The sequence below is a fragment of the Sphaerodactylus townsendi genome, linkage group LG08 (genome assembly GCF_021028975.2).
Source record: "Sphaerodactylus townsendi isolate TG3544 linkage group LG08, MPM_Stown_v2.3, whole genome shotgun sequence".
NCBI classification, from domain to species: domain Eukaryota; kingdom Metazoa; phylum Chordata; class Lepidosauria; order Squamata; family Sphaerodactylidae; genus Sphaerodactylus; species Sphaerodactylus townsendi.
In genome coordinates, this window is record NC_059432.1 from 34046966 (window position 1) to 34063049 (window position 16084).

Here is a 16084-nt window from a genome sequence, read left to right on the forward strand (position 1 = left end):
ACCCTGTGGGGTTGCCATAAATCAGCTGTGACTTGACAGAACTTCATACACTTGTGCTAGAAGTGCTTTGAAAGCATGCTTGCCTGCAATTTGAGGGTAGGTGACAGCATATGCAGCAAGGGCTGGAGCATACTTGGTAGGTGGTAATGGATTACAGATTTAAGATTTTCAGATGTAAGAACCATTATTTTAAGGTATCAGGGAACATGACGTAACTTGAGGGTTGCCTCCATTCTCATTGATTATCTCTTCAACCTACTATGGTTTGGAGTGCTTATGTGTAGCTTTGGCCAAAATTAAGCTTTACACAGCTAAGTCATTGGCACAGCTTACTTTGGGAGCACAATTCAGCAGTATATATGACTTCACACCCCTAGAGCAGTACAATCTTCTCTTTTGAGAGCCCTTGGAGTTGGAACCCTTTCCCTGCGAGGAATGGCAGAAGAGTTTAGGAAAAAAGAGACAACTACAGGGTGACATGATAGACGTTTATACAATTATGCCCAGGATAGGAAGAGTTGACAAAAATGCTAGATGGGCAGTAGATTCAGGATGGACAAAAAGAAACACTTCTTCACACAGTGAGTGATTAAATTATGGAATTTATTGCCAGAAATGTAGTGATGACCACAGGCATAGACGTCTTTAAATGTAGATTAGTCAGAACATGGGGGATAGATCTACTAGCCATGCTGATTAAAGGAAACCTCTACATTCAGAGGCAGACAGTATCTGAATCTCAGTGCCCGGAAGCAACATCATGGGGAGGCCTTGGCATCTATGTCCTGTTGTTAGACCTCCAAAGGAACTGGTTAGCCTTTGTGTGGGACAGGGTGCTAGAATAGATGGTCTGATTCAGCTGGGGAATTATAATGTGCTTAAGGTTTTGATGTTTAGTCCTAATATTTGGTCCTTGGCCTGACAGCTGTTTGACTGCCCTCAACCAGTACCAGAGTCTTTTCGGCTGTGGCCCCAGCCCTATGGAATACTTTGTCAAGTGACCCGCAGGCCCTGTGAAATTTTGCACAATTTCACAAGACAGAACTGTTCCACCAAGGCCTACAAATGAGGCAATAACAGTATCTCTCCCCTACCGTTTGTGAATGTGACTTTTATGGGGGTATAATTCTGTCTGTCCCTTCAAGGAGATTAATGGCGCTAGGATATTGATACTGATTTATATCATATATTTTACTGTTGTAAGCTGAGCCCTTACGGGGAAGGGTGGCCTGTGAATAGAATAAAATAAATAATACAATTACTTTTTTTCCTGGTTGGTGATACAAGGTTTAGTGTAAGCATTGATTGAATGATTGATTTCACTTAAACCCCACCTTTCTCCCTAAAGCACTGTTTACATTGTTTTCCTTTCCTTTGTTTTATCCTTGCAACAACCCTGTGAGGTAGGTTAGGCTGAAAGTGTGTAACTGGCCAAAGGTCGCTCAAGAAGCTTCTGAGGCAGAACAGGGATTTGAACCTGGATCTTGTAGATCCTCGTCCAAAACTTCAACAGTGTTGTTTACACGAAGTCCAACACAGCTCCCAAGGCTAAAGCCATTTCAAACGCAGATTTGGAATAATTTAGACAATGGAATCAATGTGAGGTTTGGGGATTTGTTAAAAACTAGAAAACAAAGAAGTGAAAACATAAAAAGATGAAAAGGAAGTATAAATTCTACATGAACAAATCTATAAAGTACGTCATGAAAGGGAAAGTGTATGTTTTTTTTCAGGAACTTGTTAGACAGGAAGCTTTGGAGACCTGGGGAAATGAAACTGTCCAGAACGAATGCCTCTTCTTGGAAGGATGGGGAAAGCCTTTAGCTGGCTCTGTGACTGATGCCTCTTATGATATCCTTTAAAGAACAAATATCAGTTTCATACAATAAAGCTGCTAAACATTTCTGCATTTAGAAGCCAGGTTTTGTTTTTGTTTTTCGGTGGGGGGCAGGACAGGAATCTCTTCCCGGCAAATATTCTGTTGCTAAAAATAAGCATAGGCCGTTTCCGCACGGGCGGAATATGGCGGCCTGGGGACGGCAAAAACGCCGTCCCCAGGCCGCCATTCGCACAGGGGGCGCAGCTGCATCGCAGCCGCGCCGCCCTCGCGCCGCCCGCCCGTCCCCACGCCGGCATTTTCCCAGAGCGCTTGGAAGCACTCTTGTTGGGGAAATGCTGGCTGGAAGCCGCTGGTGTGTGAACGGCAGCGGCTTCCCGGCGCTACTCCCCCCCCCTCGCTTCCCTTACCTGCTCTCCGGCCCTCCGGCGCGTCGCTGGGGCCTGGGGACACGCCCCCCTGCTCTGCGACCCGGAAGCAGGCGCGCAGGGCAGGGGAGGCGTGTCCCCAGGCCCCGGCGACGCGCCGGAGGGCCGGAGAGCAGGTAAGGCGACCGGGCGATGGCGCCCAGCGGCGCCGTCTCCCCGGTTCTTTCTGGGACCGTCCATGCGGACGGTCCCAGCGTGGTCGGGTCGGCGTCGAGTACGCCAACCCGGCCGCTTCCGCATTCGTGCGGAAACGGCCATAGCTGGCATTGGTGGCTTGGTTCCGATACAAAAGAATGGTTTAATTAAACTAAGTCCCCCTTCCGCACATGCAGAATCCACAAGTTTGTCAAAGCATACAATAACTCAACTTTTCACAGCAGGAGATAGCAACATGACCCAAACTAAATTGTATGCATGACTTTCTATGAGATAAATCTTATGTACGCTGAAAATACCATGTACACAAAAGCCTCTGAAGATTACCGGATACTGGCAGTTGTGAGTTTCTCATTAGCTCAGAGAAACTTATACTGAGTTGATGACGTGAGTTATTATATGCCTTGACAAACTTGTGGATTTGGGGACACTATCTGTATCACAGCCTTGTTTGTAGACTTTGTTCACATTACTGATTGAGTAAACTGTGAAGTTATTTGGTCCTATTGACTGCTAGCCATTGTATGTGCATTTGCTATATTTCTGTCTTCAGCTATCATTGGCAATATTGTCGATGTGCCACTTCCATTATTCTTGCTCAAGGATGGCAGTAAAAAAGTGAGGACAGGTAGAAGCCATTTTGTGTGAATTATCAAGACGAGTCAGAAATGTAAGGCTACATGAGATCTGAGGACAAGCCCACAGAGCATCACAGAAGATAAAAACAAGCTGTGGCATTTATTTTATTTATTTTTGAAAAATCAGTGTTAACTGTACAACTGCCATGGAGGTATGCAGAACTGAGATGTTTGGCAGTAGTCTCTGGAAGGACCTCTGTTGTATTCTAATGAAAGCCTCATAAATTGTATCAAGACTCAAAGATCTGAAACAAGATAAAAGGTATCTATTTTTATTATGCAGTAAACTTGTTTTGGAATATTTTGCACCTTAGATTGTATGGTTGTTACCACACTGCTCACAAAAACGTGGACATGCATTCGGATTGCAATGCGGAATTAGATTATGTGTTTGTGCATGAAGCAAGAAACCAGGATCTTGGACCTAAAGAGGTGGCTGTGAGTAGCAAGTTTCAGCAAGAAAAGGATGACAAAGACCTGATTTAAAAGGAATATAAAATTGATCAAGGGACTTGGTGCAATAGTGGGGCAGAGATTATTTCCTAAGCAAATACCAGCAAATACAAAATCAAGCATGGTTAAATAGAACACTCCTGATTGAAATAAAAAAAATCTCAACCACCAAAATTTAATCTGAGGTCTAGTTCAGAGCATATATCACCTAACATTTAAGTTAAATGTGAAATGTGGAGAAATGAGGATTAAGACAGAGGAGAAGTGAAATCTGTTGGAACAGAGGTTACCATTCTTCCCAATGTGAGACATAAATAGCAGAAAAGAGCAAAATGGTGGCAGTGTGGGTGTGAAAATAAAGGGAGATAGATCAAGGTGGGGAGCAAAGATATACCTTCCCTAGACTGTGAAGAAATCAGATGGAAGAAGAAGATTTTGGATTTATATACCCACTTTGTTCTACTGTTGAGGACTCTCAAATCAGCTTTCAAACTCCTTTTCTTTTCCTCTCCCCACAACAGACACCTTATGAGGTAGATGGGGCCAAGAGAGTTCTCAGAGAATTGTGACTAACCCAAAGTCACCCAGTAGGCTTCATGTGCATGAGCAGAGAAAGAAATCCAGTTCACCAGGTAAGAGTCTGTCTCTCACGTGGCGGAGTGAGAAATAAAACCTGGTTCTCCAGATTAGATTCCACCTGCGCCTAACCAATACACCACATTGGTTCCTAAGGGAAGCCTTACTTGTAATCCATATTGTCGTCAGGATCAGATTCAGAATACTGACTCTAAAGCCAAGGTAATTTAGTAATTTGGTCCCATAAAATAAAAAAGTTCTTTTTGGAATACAAAAGATTATGCTAGAAGATAAAGAGGATAAAGCGCTGGACCATGTACCAGAATAAGACTATGGAACTGATTAAATGGCATCTGAGAAGAGCAACAGAAAAGGGAGTTCAGGAGTACAAAACTGGACACATGAAGTTCATACATTCAGCAAGAACTGTGAAAATAGTGGCAAGATCTGAATCAGAGGCCGTTTCCGCACGGGCAATGAATGGCGACCTGGAGATGGTAAAAACGCCGTCTCCAGGCCGCCATTCGCACGGGGGGCGCAGCTGCAACACAGCCGCGCCGCCCTCGCGCCGCCCTCCTGGCCTGAAGCCGGCGTTTCTCCAAAGCGCTTCCCAGCGCTCTTTTTGGGGAAACGCCGCAGTGAAGCTTCACGCCGCCTCCCCCACCCGGCACTCACCTTGTCCCCGGGCCTCCGGCGTGTCGCCGAGGCCTGGGGACATGCCGGGTCAGCCGGGCGCCGGCGCTCCGTTGGGCCTGCTGCCCGGCTGTTCCCAGGACGGTCCATGCGGACGGTCCCAGCGTCATTGGGTCGGCGTCATAAACGCCGACCCGGCCGTTTCCGCCTTTGTGCGGAAACGGCCAGAGATTCCAGGCTGTCACCGAGCATGTAACATCTAAAATGAGTTAATTCATCCAGAACATAATATAGGAAGGAGCATATTTGTCTTCTAGACTGGCATTGCTTAATTGGTTTCATCTTATTGTCACTTCCTGATTTCTCCCAAAAAGCTTTCCTTGTAAGCATTTGCTATGTTCACTCCTACAAGATCCAGCTTGAGACAAACCATGTAGCAATGTTCTGTGCTTACCTCATTGGACTTGCTGATGGTGTTATAGGTGTAGTATATTACCACTCTGTGCTTATTCCTGTGGACATTTCAAGGTGCACTACAATAATGAAATTTAAACAGTCCTTTCAGAGAACTTGGAAATTAATCTCTGCTGCTTATGGTGTGTAGAAGTCAAAATTCATGAAAACATGGTCTTGAAAGATGCATTATCCCCCATATGTCCACTAGACAGCAGCAGAATACAAGTAAAAATGGTATAATGTGCGTAATGTGAAAGTTGGTGTCAGATGCTTAAAATAACAATTTTCTAAAAAAGGGCTGTTGCGGCTCCACTTTCTTCACATATCCAAACCTCAGCAGTTAAAGTTCTGAACAAAAAAGTTCTGAATAAACTTTGCATTGATTGACAGGTCACTAAAATATTTTTTTCTATGATTTTCAAGATTTTCTATGGAGTTGGCTTTGTTGCAGTGATACCTCAGGCCATCCCAAGGACATAGGTAAGGGGAGGTCCCGGGTTTAAACCCCCCCCCCCCATTACATGTCAGAGCTCTGCCCCGTTTGTGTTTTTTTTTGTATTTTTAAAGTGTTTTTTTCATTTTTGGCCTGCAGGGGGCTCAGTTTTTAGGCTAATAGCACCAAAATTTCAGGGATTGTTTGAGAGACTCTCATGATGATACCATCCAAGTTTGGTGAGGTTTGGCTCAGGGGGTCCAAAGGTATGGACTCCCAAAGGGGGTGTTCCATCCACCATTGTTTCCAGTAGGAGCTAATAGGAGATGGGGGCTACACCTTTGAGGGTTCATAACTTTGGACCCCCTGAACCGAACTTCACTAAACCTGGGTGGTATCATCAGGAGAGTCTCCTAAAGATACCCTGAAAGTTTGGTGCTGCTGGCTTAACAATTGCACTCCTGGCAGCAGGCACCCCCCAAATTTCCCTGATTCTCTTTTTAAATCCACTCCCTTCGGCATGGATTTAAAGGAAGAATCTGAGGCCCCCAGTTTAAACATTGAAAGTGATGCTGTTTCAGAGTGGGGCATAATCCACCCCCAAACAGCATCACTTTCAATGTTGTTTTAACTGGGGATTCTCCCTTTAAGGTGGATTTAAAAGGAGAATCTGGGCTCCCCAGTTTAAACACCATTGAAAGTGATGCTGTTTGGGGGTGGATTCCAGCATCACAGCGGCTGCCCGGGGGGGGGGGGGTGTGCACAAAACACAGAATTTGCATCAAGCTCCATTTTCACTAGCTATGCCTCTGCCTGGAGGGGAGGGCAGAAGGGATTGCCAGCTGCCGGCTGGAAGCCCAGCCGGTGGTGGTGGGGGCAGCGCGGTGGGGCAGGGAAGTCTGCCGTTCCTGGCATTGGAGAGCTGCTTTTATAAGCACTGAGGGTGGGAGCGGGGCTTGAGGAGGTGTGGCCATGCCCCCAAACCCACCCCATTAAAAATGTATACCTATGTCCCTGGGCCATCCCCTGAAACCCTCAGTGCTCTCTTTCATGCAGCTAATATATTTTTGGCACTGGATTTGAGAGAGGGGAACATTTTTCAGATAACTTGGCTGGCCACAGAGGCCAGAATATGAGGGGAGGATGAAGACTCAAGGGAGAAGCGGGAAAGCTTCCATCTTCAAATTATAGATGTGTTCCCTTCTCTTCTTGCCTAATCTGGAGACATGCTGCAGAGAAACAGAGATGTAACAAAAGGCTCACTTCTACAGGCCTCGGTACTGGTTCCCTAGAGTGTTAAAATAGCTGCAGGAAGAGGAGAGGAGGTTCTCTGGAAAAGGGAGCCAGAATTGGCCCAAAGAACCATCATGGATTACCATAAAAGTTTTAAGACAGAGGGAAGGATCTCTGAAGAGAATGCAATAGAGGAAGGCCAAGGACCTCCCAGGCTGTACTCCTCCACTTGATTCCCATTTGGTTTTCTCCTGGTTCCTCCTGTGTTTTATTAAAGTGGTTTCACTGTGCCTGCAGAGAATGCAGACATAATTGCTTTCTGATCAACAGGTGCAGCCTCAAAAATTCCATCCCTCCCCCCAAATACAATACACGGCTGCATTTCGGAGGTACATGGGAATGGAACTGTGCTTGTCTCAGAACAGATTTCTTCCAAACATTTCCATGCAAATATATCCCCAATATATAAGATTGTTATGTTGACTCTTGGATTAACTGGATTGATTAGTTTGTTGGAATGGGGTTTTTTATTTTTACTATTTCGCAATTTACATGTTTTTTATTATGATGTCAGCTTCATTGGGGCAGCCTATGAAATCCAATAAATTGAGTTGACTTTGATTGAAGGCAGCCCCTACACTGCCGGATTCGGTGCCTCTTTAAAGCAGTTTGCACCAAACAGGCTGGCAGTCACAAGACTGGATGTCTTATAAAAACTTAGAAATGTTCTACTATTATATACTTACTATATACAAAGCAAATATCCAAATATCCAAATATACAAAGCAAATATCCAACACAGTGTACAGGAAACTTATTCTTCAGTCTCCACTATAACACTTGAATAGTAACAATATGGTATACAAGAATATGGGGCTTGACGCTCAGCCTCCACTGTCACTTAAGTAGCATCAATATATGATACAAAAAATGTGGGATTTTCATGTCCATACTGTGTATAGCAGCCTACACTTAACATACAAGCTTTATGGTGTGCTGCAGACTCTCAAGTTTGAAATAGATAATATCGACCTAGTTGACTCCCAGGTGCTGCCTGACCAAGTCAAATCTTCCCTGGTTTGAAATATCTACAATGTAAATAATAATATTCATATGAAAATTAAATACAAAAATTGTTGTACATAGTGACTGGACCTAGAATGGTAGGTCCTCTCACATCTAACCCTTTCACAGTATTTCATGAAGCAGAAGACACACCCTCTTTCTTATGTCAAAGCTTTAAACATGAAAAAGGATGCCTATTTACCCTCTTGGACAGCATTCAATACTTCAGCTTCCATCCTCTTTTCCTCCTCATGTTAAGGAGGAAGTAGGAAAGAATAGCAGCTTCACACATGCCTTCCCCAGCTCTTAAGTCATGTTGTTATGCAGCCAGTACTTCTCAAGTTTGAAGGCTAACTTCCCCATTTTGTAGAAAAATTTATCTCCCCTCTTCCTGGCCTCTTCTTTGGATCTATCAAGGGGGGAGGGGGGCCAGTTTAGCATTAGATGAAGATGTAGAAAGAGGAATACTGACTTTTCTCTTTGATGTGTTGCTGTTTGGTTTTATTTTATTTTTTTTCATTGGTGGTGCAATCCTAAGAACAATTTCCTGGGTGTAAACCTCACATCCCAATATGAGCTTTTGGTGATCTGATTCAGTGGGGAGGCCACAAATAGTGGTGGGGAGGCCATAATAGAAACCACTGAGTGCCCATCTTTCTAAAAATGAAATAAACTGTACCTTTTTGACCACGAACTGGAGAAAATAGATACGTGCAGTGTACAAGTTGCTATTTCGTTGGAAGAGAAGAACAAGTGAACACAGCATCTTGGAGGCACTTGTGGGAAGTGGTTCCTGGTCTCATAACTAATACTGTCATTGACATCAACTTATTTACAATTGAACCCAGTGGTCTGGCTATCTTCCACTCTTCTATGTTGCTGTATGACATTTACTAAAATACTATTATGTTGTTCCACCATTCCTTATCTTCCTCAGCATTCTTCAGCATTTTGTACATTTCAATAGGATTTGCTCAATAGAATTTGAGTACAGTATGTGAGGAAATCTTGCACTCCAGTGGTTTCCAAAAGGTCTACCTTCAGAAAATCATTTTCACCTCTTTTCTGGGAAACCCCCATGGGCAATGGCGGGTAGCTATATCTTTAACAACTCAGTGATACATTGCCAGTATATTCTACTGCCAGGTCATGGATCTCAGCAATGCTACCACGTCAGCATTGAAGAACGTTTAATAGTTTTCAAGAACCCATGAGTGTGGAGGTTTTCCTAACACAGTTTAGAAACCATTGTGGGTGTCAGGGGGAACAGATTTAATCCAAGTAATCAAAAAGTTCCCACTCATTGTGTGTAATTTAAATTTAATACTTTGCTGTTCCATCTGTCTCTTGACTCACTATTTCTCTGTGGGTGGGTGTTTGTGTGTGTTCAGTCTCATATTTTGGTTATCTGCTTTTCTCAGTTTGTATTTTTTTAAAAGACTCCCACACCAACAGCACTTGTTAATTATTTTGTCTCACTGTGCCTTAGTTAGTTTTTGTCTCATTGTGCCTTTTCCACATGCACAACTTGCCACATATTTTCCCAGTGGTCAAACCTTGTGCCTTGGGCACTTTTTCTATGCAATCATTCAGCACACCTCCAATCCTCTGTTGCTTCTTCTTCAGTTGCATTTATTCCATAGGCTTCTGCTATTTATTCCTAATAGTGGTAGGATGTCATCCATGATGCAGGAGAACAACCCTTCCCTTTAGCAATTTTCTCTTCCCTCTCATTCTCTATTTTCAAAAGGACAGACACATCAGGCTCGACATCTTCCAACATCGGCCTACACCGTATCTTGAAGATCTGATATTATGACCACATCACTAATGAAGAGGTGCTCTGAATGAGTGGCATGCAGAGGCGTTCCTCCCATTGGGCAAAGTGGGCAGTTGCCCAGGGCTCCCCCTTGTGGGGGGCGCAAAAACTGCAAGCTCGTTTGTGGGATTTTTTTGTATTTTCCATGCTTTTTTGTTTTTGGCCTGCAGAGGGCGCAGTTTTTAGGCTAGCAGCACCAAAATTTCAGGGACTTTTTGGGAGACTCTCCTGATAATATCACCCAGGTTTGGTGAGGTTTGGTTCAGGGAGTCCAAAGTTATGGACTCCCAAAGGGAGTGCCCCATCCCCCATTGTTTCCAATGGGAGCTAATAGGAGATGGGGGCTACACCTATCTTAATAATTGCACCCCTGACAGCAGGCACCCCCTAAATTTCCCCAGGTTTTCCTTTTAAATCCAACCCCTTCCTGCCAATGCTTGTTTTCTTTCTTTCTTTTATTCTCTCAATGCCTAATAAAGGTGGTGGTGGTGGTGGTGGTGGTGGTTGTTATTATTATTATTAAATCCACCCCCTTCGGCATGGATTTAAAGGGAGAATCTGAGGTCCCCAGTTTAAACATTGAAAGTTATGCTGTTTCAGGGTGGGGGATAATCCACCCCAAAACAGCATCACTTTCAATGTTGTTTCAACTGGGGACCCCAGATTCTCCCTTTAAAGTGGATTAAAAAGGAGAATCTGGGCTCTCTAGTTTAAACACCATTTAAAATAATGCTCTTTGGGGTGGATTCGGGCATCACTTGTTTAAACTAGGGAGCCCAGATTCTCCTTTTAAATCCACCTTAAAGGGAGAATCTGGGGTCCCCAGTTTAAATAACATTGAAAGTGATGCTGTTTCCCCCAATTGGGAGGACTGGATACAACACCATAAAATGTTTTCATAGTAGTAATAAAACATTTTGAAAGCATTTTGAAAATGGTTTCAAAAATATTTCTGCTGTGTGGCATGACCCATTGCTGTATTCAGATTTGTGAGTTGGGGCATGTTCTATAATGTGATGGTGACTTTGAAACGACCTGCTGAAAAAAATCATTGGTCATGGTGGGAGAGGGTGGCCGCCCATGGGGGGCGCATCAAACTCGGGTTTTGCCCAGGGCAACTCTTGTCTGGACTTGCCCTCGCCCATATCTGCAGAGGCGTAGCTAGGGAAAATGGAGCTCAGGGCAAAATCTGGGTTTTCCATACACACACACCCATGGGCACCCCCCTCCATGACCAAACAAAGTTTTTTGCAACAGGTCATCTCAAAGTCACCAGCACATTATAGAACATGCCCCAACTCACAAATCTGTGTAGAAGCAGGATCCAGATTATTTTAAACAGATCCTCATGAATTCATATGATTTTTGCATTGGAATGAAATGAAACCACCATGAAACTATAGAACATGTGTTAGTCTACAGGCAGAACCAAAACAATCGCACATCCCATGCTCTGTGGTGCCACAGTGGCACAAAAATCTGCTTGAAAAACATGGAACCTCATGGATCCTCATGATTTTTCCACTTAGTCACCCAAAAATCATCTGTACATCACAGCTCATACCCCTAGACCAGGGGTCCCCAAACTACGGCCCGGGGGCCAAATGTGGCCCCCTGAAGGCATTTATCCGGCCCGCCAGGCATGGCGACGATGGCTCCATTCATGTGCAGTGGGGGCTCGAGGGAGAGGAGGAACCGGCCCCAATGGCTGTTGATTGCAGTTACATGATAGCACCCCCAAATCTCCATGAATTTTTTGACCCAGAGTTGGAAACCTTACATGTGGCAATGCCTGCTCCGCCCTCCTCTCAGCTACTCCATGTGTTGCTCTCAGGCTTTCTGTTCCGCCTCACTCCCATTGGCATCAGCCAGGCTGGCGAATCGCTCGCTGGCTGCTAGGGAGGAAAGAACCCAGGAAGATACCTGATCCTGGGTTAGATGGAATGTTTCATTGGGAAAGTTCTGCTTTTTTTTTTTACAGGGGAAGGTATTCCACAGCCTCCCCAACAATATTTGGAGCCCACCCTGTACTTGACATACTTTGGTCACTGTTCTAAAAATAGACCATGACAGAAAGGCTGAAAGGTGAAATCAAACATTTTACAATCATTTGTGCATAGGAATTTGTTCATAGTTTTTTTTAGTCCGGCCCTCCAACAGTCTGAGGGACAGTGAACTGGCCCCCTGTTTAAAAAGTTTGGGGATCCCTGCCCTAGACCCATGTCTGAACACAATAATGGCGCAGCTCACCCACCCACCCCACCCACCCCGAGCCCTGCCAAGTCCGGCCTTAAGCACAGAAACCACACACAACCACTGGAATAGGGAAAGAAGAAGAAGAAGAAGAAGAAGAAGAAGAAGAAGAAGAAGAAGAAGAAGAAGAAGAAGAAGAAGAAGAAGAAGAAGAAGAAGAAGAAGAGGAGGAGGAGGAGGAGGAGGAGGAGGAGGAGGAGGAGGAGGAGTTTGGATTGATATCCCCCCTTTCTCTCCTGTAGGAGACTCAAAGGGGCTTACAATCTCCTTGCCCTTCCCCCCTCACAACAAACACCCTGTGAGGTAGGTGAGGCTGAGAGAGTTCCGAGAAGCTGTGACTAGCCCAAGGTCACCCAGCTGGCGTGTGTGGGAGTATACAGGCTAATCTGAATTCCCCAGATAAGCCTCCACAGCTCAGGCGGCAGAGCTAGGAATCAAACCCGGTTCCTCCAGATTAGATACACGAGCTCTTAACCTCCTGTGCCATTGCGTGCAAAGCAACACCCTGGCAGCTACGCGTCTGCATATCTGCCATGCAAAATACCTGCCACACACCCTTCCTAAAGGGATTAAGAGAGAAAAATGCCTCTGCATTGGAAAGCGTTCTCATCTTCAGCTTGGGACTATCCTCCCTGCAAAGACAAAGGACTTGTTAATATATTTGTCCCAGTGTTTCTGCCAGTATTGCATTAATTCAAAAACCTCTTCCTCTGACTAATATCTGTCTAATAATCACCTTATTTTTATTGCCATTGTTTTCCAGCTATGGTTGACTCAGGCCTCTGCCCAGCTCTGGGCATTCCCAGTTTACCCCATCTGGCTAAACACTCAAACTGTTAGATTAATGATATCAACTCTGTTGAAACAAAATTTAGGTTTTTTCTCCTTTTGGAATGAGGTACAGACTAGGGGAAGTCAGCATAGATGATATTAAATAAGGTTGAATAAATCATTATTAGTTCATTTGTTTGTGTTATATTGTGTGTTAGAGGGGGGGTTGGTGATGGGATGGGGAAGGGTTGGGAGGGTTTTTTGTATTCCTTTGTAATGTTTTAATGGAAAATTAATAAATCTCTATTTTTTTAAAAAAAGAGAAATAAGGACCGTTTCAACATGATTACACACTCAAGGGAAGCTGGCTCGAAAATGTAAAAAGAAATCACAGTAAAAATACTCGAGGAAACAATGGAGGAAAAATGAAGAAAAACATTTTTTAAACCAATCAGAAGAAAAAATGTGCAAAAATTAAAAAGACAAAAATCCTAGCTTTTCGCGGCAAGATACATTGTAAACAACTTGACCTATGTGAGGCAATGATAATGACTGAGTAGTGAATCACCTTGTGTTGTTTCTGACAGCAGAAGTAGCAACTTTGGTCTGGTTTTGACATTACAATGATATAATCTCCCTGGCAGTCTGCAGAGAAGACTTGGTGTTGTATGTCTTGGCAAGCTGGTGATTACTGTGGTCTCCTATCTCAGTTATAGAAATTTGAACCATAGTGAGGCGATGCAGTTGCAGGGGAGAGCTAGTCTTTTTAGCCAGACTTCCAGATTGCCCTGTGATTGGTGGCCATTCCATGAGATAATACTTTGTTCTGCATGGCTTTCTAGAATACTCCCAATTGAGTCATCAAGGAGTATTTTTTAGCCTACTGATTACATTTCATTGAAACCAAATGTGCCATACTAAACAGAGTTTAAGTGTGGTGACATCAATAAACATAGAAGGGTGTAAATATGCTTGGGATGGCACTGAGGCTTCTTTTGAAGAAACTGCAATGTCAGTATTGCCCTGAAAAAGCCCTCTCAGAGATTAAGCATTAATCTCTCCCCACCCCCTATCAACTTAAATAGCCAGGCTTAACCTGAGCTCATCAAAGTACAGGAGCTAAGCAGTGTTAGCTATGGTCAGTACTTAGATGGAAGATCATCAAGGGAGACTAGAGTTGCAATGCAGGGGGAAGCACTGCCAAGACGTCTTTGCTTGTATTTATGGGGTGATCATGAATCAGCAAACATTGTTTTTTTTCACACAATTAATTTAAAACATTTTGAGGCAAGAAATAAAACATTTCATCCATGGAGTTTCACATTGTTTTTACCCCAAAATGTTTTATTTCCAGCCTCAAAAAGTTTTAAATGAATCCTCTGGCTGAATTCCCTGGCTGAAACATTTTGAAAACATCTTCAGTTGCCGTGTGTTCTATTAACTATGTTTACCATGCTTCTCTGCTTCCTTGAACTTCCTTCTTGGCACCATTTTCTGAGCTCATTCAGTTCTAGGTTGGTCAATACCCTAGACATTCAGTAAAATTTGGATGTATTTGGGCATAAAATTATCTGTATGCCCGAATAAGACAAATAACATATTTGGATATACCCAAATATTCGCGTAAACCCAAAAAATTCTGGTCTGATTTTTGTAGGTGTTTTTTGTGTTTCAGCTGCAGGGGGTGTGTGCATTTTTAAAGTTAGTGACACCACAATTTTAGGGTATCATCCAGAGACTATTCTGATGATACCACCTGAGCTTGGTGAAGTTAGCTGGTCACCACATCTCAAAAAGGATATCGAAGAGATAGAAAAAGTGCAGAGAAAGGCAACAAGGATGATTGAGGGACTAGAGCACCTTCCTTATGAGGAGAGGCTACAGTGTTTGGGACTCTTTAGTTTGGAGAGGAGATGTCTGAGGGGGGATATGATTGAAGTCTATAAAATTATGCATGGGATAGACATTGTTCACAGAGAGAAATTTTTCTCTCTTTCTCACAATACTAGAACCAGGGGGCATACATTGAAAATGCTGGGGGGAAGAATTAGGACTAATTAAAAGGAAACATTTTTTCACACATTGCGTGATTGGTGTTTGGAATATGCTGCCACAGAGGTGGTGATGGCCACTAACCTGGATAGCTTTAAAAAGGGCTTGGACAGATTTATGGAGGAGAAGTCGATCTATGGCTATCAATCTTGATCCTCCTTGATCTGAGATTGCAAATGCCTTAACAGACCAGGTGCTCGGGAGCAACAGCCGCAGAAGGCCATTGCTTTCACATCCTGCATGTGAGCTTGATAGGTGACCTCGGGTCAGGCATACATTTTCAGTCCTGGCCCTGGCTAGTATTTGGATGGGAGACTTCAAAGGAATATCAAGGTTGTGATGTGGAATATCCAGGTTATGATGTGGAGGCAGGCAATGGCAAATCACCTCCAAATGTCTCTTGGCTCAAAAACCCAACGGGGTCAGCATAAACCAGCTGTGACACAACTGCAATGGAAAATAAAGTGTGAAATAGTCCATCTTTGTAGGTTCTCAGCAGAATTTCTCCATCTTCACTGGTCTTGTTATGTGTACCGTCTTTTCCCCATCTCAGCTGCTTCCTTCCTGTCGCCTGTCTAGTTGTGTTGTTCCTTTCTTGGACATCTGCCATTGATGTCTGGCAGGGATTACTCATTGGCATCATTATTCCTTTCTTTTGTAACCTGCATGGTTAATTATGGTTTCCTGCTGGGTGTTTTTCCCCTTTGCCAATGTCCAATTACCTGACAATGATAACAAATGCTGATTGCTAGGAGCCTTAACTTCCACTGTAACAACACAAGCTTGGGTTGACTTTTCTTATTTCAAGGACCCTGACAAACTTGCCCCTTGTGAGCAAGGATAGCTTTTAAAAATGATTCCATATTATTTCCTTTTCATAAAAGAAGGCCTGTACAGATATCACATTCACATGAATTGGAAGCCTTCAAACAAGTTAGAACTCAGAAGAAGTATCTGTTTTAGTCATAACAAAAATAAATAGTAGTCTCCTCATGGGCACCTTGAAGACAAAAAAGATTTTATTTTAGCATAAGCTAAAACAGTTTATATACTGCTGTTCTTTTGCGCACGCAGCAAGCGAACGTTTCCTTTGCAGCAGAGATTTCTGTAGAGATGCACTTATGCTTCCGGTGCTGAAGATCCTGAAAGCACCACGGTTAGTGAGTGTGGGGACATCCCAATGCTTCCCCTGGCTTCAGGATTTCTGCTCCTTCCAGTTTCCCTGTCCCCACTCCTTGTTCCCTGCTCTGTGCGGGAGGGCAGAGACAGAACTGTCAGAGG